This window comes from Rhamphochromis longiceps, linkage group LG1 (assembly GCF_057381845.1).
Source record: "Rhamphochromis longiceps isolate RC_006_pf linkage group LG1, R_longiceps_female_GT1.1, whole genome shotgun sequence".
In the NCBI taxonomy this organism is placed as follows: Eukaryota; Metazoa; Chordata; class Actinopteri; order Cichliformes; family Cichlidae; genus Rhamphochromis; species Rhamphochromis longiceps.
In genome coordinates, this window is record NC_140557.1 from 41,518,130 (window position 1) to 41,521,849 (window position 3,720).

At 39.5% G+C, this 3,720-nt stretch overlaps 1 protein-coding gene across 1 annotated transcript in view; it reads right to left on the reverse strand.

The window, feature by feature from the left end:
• Window positions 1–1,043: 1,043 nt before the first annotated feature.
• Window positions 1,044–3,720, reverse strand: part of abhd17c (abhydrolase domain containing 17C, depalmitoylase) — a 32,956-nt gene continuing 30,279 nt past the window's right edge. The window contains exon 3 of the mRNA XM_085409467.1: window positions 1,044–3,720. This exon is cut by the window's right edge and continues 657 nt beyond it. The gene's annotated coding sequence lies outside the window, so the exon portion shown is untranslated.

A 3,720-nucleotide genomic window follows, 5' to 3' on the forward strand; every position in this document is an offset into this window, starting at 1 on the left:
GGCAGCGGAACAACATGAGAACAGCCCAACCAAGGCTGGAGATGAAGCAATATTGGATAAGCGTATGGGACATGGACACAACCCATGACAAGAATGCTCAGTGGCTAGTGGATCTAAGAGGAAACCACAGCAACCTCCCTGAATAGGATCCAGTAACCATCACAGTGGCAGACATCCAAGAAAGGGTCTCAAGCATGAAAACCTGGACAGCACGAGGCCCAGACATGATTCACATCTACTGACTATAGAAGCTAACTGCACTGCATGAGTATCTGGCAGCACCTGTGAATCAGGTACTAATAGATGAGTCATACCCAGAATGGCTAATGGAAGGCCAGGCAGCGCCTATCCCAAAAGATCCAAAGGGACCAGTCCCTCTACCACACTATTATCAAGCACAGGTAGAGTTGCACAAATTAAATATATTAAAAGCCTTCAGAAAAGTGAAAGTAGAAGAGTGAGTCAAAAAACAGAGAGACATGCTGTAGACGGAAACTGATGAACTCAAAAGTCAATACAAGATTTTGTTTTACTGATTTATGTACTGTCACATACAGGCACAGACTACAACCTGAAAAAGTTAGAACAATATAAAATTAATAGCTCATTTAAAGCATAAAGTTAATTAGACATATTGGAATTTAAGGCTGAAATTGTTTTGCGATGCCAGGAAAAAAATAAAATACCAAACAAACAAAAAGAATTACCCAATAACTGGGAGAAGGTCTCTCTTGTAGATGAGGAAAAGTTCAACTAGGGATACAGCTAAAATGTATGAATACAGTTTATCAATAGGAAAGCAAAATATTAGGAGATTTTATCAATGACACTTTCTGTAGAAAAGAGAAAACCACTACTGAATGGCTGTTATGTTCACTGCAGATTGTGGAATGGAAGTCATGGCATGGATCAAAATACTTCTGAAAACCACATTCTGTCACGTTGTTCACAGTTTCCAAAGTACTCAGAAATATGGTTGTATTACTACAATATTGGTATTTCATCACCCTAACATGGTGGTGAGACAAAGAAAAGATCAGAAACACAATTCCACATGTCCTTTATTCCACTATAACCAATGAAACATCCATTGTGCTGCTTCTTGCAACCACTACATGTATGATGTATCCATTTCACAGCATATTTAAGGCTTATTTCATTGTTTTACACACCATGATCAATATACGATTCTACTAGCTGTCTTTCATTTGCATAATAAAATCAATAAAAACTAGCCAGCCTTATGAAAGGCCTAATATGTACCGAGTACTGAAGTATACCATTACAGAGGATTACTGTACAAACCATTTTCAGAAACGGTGTAAATCTTTCAACATTTAGATTGGACAAATGTGTAAAAATGTCAGTATCAAAAGAAGAATCGGGTCCTAAGAGGATCTTCATTTCCTTTTAGAAGAGAAACTAAAGGAAATACACTGGAGATGATTGAGGACTTTTTACTCAAAAGTCCAACATTAGCTATGATCGGAAAACACGAATATCCAACTGACAAATTACAGCAGTGCACCAAATCATCATTACAAGTTGCTATGCAAATATTCCCCAAACACAATCCTGAAAAGATTCAGCATTTACTTCAAAGTGTTAGTTTGTTTTGTTTAAATCTGATCTTAGTGTCATATAGCTTCATTTTTTTTGTCCACTTGCAGGCAACAAAAAATAAATTATTCAAATACAACTGATGCAACATCCAAAACCAGGAGTGATCATTTGCATGCGTCGGTCATTTTCACAGCATTCCATTTCCTCGTTGTGGTTTTCTCTTTGAAAGTTAAAATTATCAAAGGGTTCAGCAGACACCTGCTTTGTAGGCTGATTTCTATCATTCTACAGGCAGGAACACGAGTCAGAGGATTACTAGTCAGGCTGAAGTTGATTTTTGTACCTTGCTCTCATTTTGGTATTCCCCAAACTGTCTGGCTTTCACAGTGATCGATTCCTGCGATAAATAGCAGCAGTCAGTCCCCCTGAAGACCACAAGCTTCTTGCAGTTCACAGGAATGTCTGACTGAAATACAAACATAAGGCTTTGTTCTTAGTGAGGAATTACAGATAATTAAGCACAACCCCCAAACCAGTAAATGTATGTTCACTTTGAACAACCTAAACACAGCAGAATTCAGTGTCTTCAGACGGCAAGCAAACCCACTCTATGCTGCCTGGCAGCTTGCAAGACTTGTTTTCATGTGAATCAGCTGTCTTACCAGCCAATCAACAGTTAACACAGCTCTGATACCCGCTGCTCTCTCTTCCACAGAGGTAGGTTTTCTTATTTGGGATGTTTCCCTTTTGTGTTGCTTAAAGGCCAAGGTGCACACATGGTGTGAGACTGCTGCATATGAGACGACAATGAGAATTTTCGATATGTACCAGGTGCAATCAAAATTTCTGACAGTTCTCTTTTCTTTGTGCAGCAAACCTCCAGGAGCTCCTAGTACTTGGATTGCTCCCTGATAGTCGTACTCTGACCATTTGACTTTCATGTTCCAGGTCAAATCTGGCAAGTAGGACTGTTTGGGCCAAAATAGATGTGTGTGTTTCCTGTGTGGTGTGAGAAGCAGACTGTCCTGTTGGCTTGCACTCGATCTTCTCCGCTGGACGGCTGGATGATTTAACTGTGCTTAAACGGTTATCATTAGGGATGCTCCTGACCAAACATTTTCCTGGTCAATGAGTTGGGTTTTTTTGTTACATCAAACCATTAGTGACCTAAGTGTTATATATTCTGGACTTTCTCTTTCAAAAAAGACTCAACAGATCATTCAGTTTCCTGAGAAACATAGAATGTCACAAGTAATATTAGGACTGTGTAAGATTACAGGGAAACAACTGTGATTACAAAGTTTACAAATGTGAATTTTATAAGTGCACACACATACTAAGACACTAGCAAATGTTTAATGTTTTGCAACAAACAGCAGGAAGACTCTTGATGTTCACGGTTGAAGCTAAATGCTATGGTTAGGCTACAAACGGATTTCAAACAGTAAGCCATGTTTGCCTGCAACCTTCTATGAGTTATCAAAGAGCCTAAGAAAATGATGCCACATCTTTAATTTGCTGCCCACAATCCTTATGTAATATCCACTGAGACCAGCTGTGTGTGAGTGACCAACTCATTATAACCACTTCCATTTTACAAATGACACACACACACACACACACACACACCTGCACAACAGCTGTGACCAGAGGCTGTAGTGATCGGGGAGTGCCACTGCCATAGTGAGCTGTGCCGTGTCTCAAGGTAAAATATGTATTGCAGGACCAAAGGTTTCCTAGTAAAACACTGCATTGTGATGAGACGATCAATGACTAACTGGTGAGGCCAGCTGGTGTACATGATCCTCTCACCACAATGCATTTCAAACCTCTCTGCTTGAAGTTTGTACAACCTCTAAAGGAGCAAACTGCTGTAGATGTGGAATGTGCCAGTTGAAGTTTGCCATTATCATCTCCCTACATGAGAGAGCAGCGTGCATCAACACTACAGAATACAGAGCCTAAACAAGCTGGGATGCAGTCTGGCCAGCAAAAGAAATATGAGAGAGAAAAAAAAAATCACAGTTTTACGTCAAATAAAAACATAAGGAAATGTCTGCTAACAAAATGCAACATTACAGTGCAACCCTGTAATCAACCCTGAATGGTAAAGTTAAAGAAAGGAAAAAGGAAACTCTTCGTCCACAGTATCTTGAG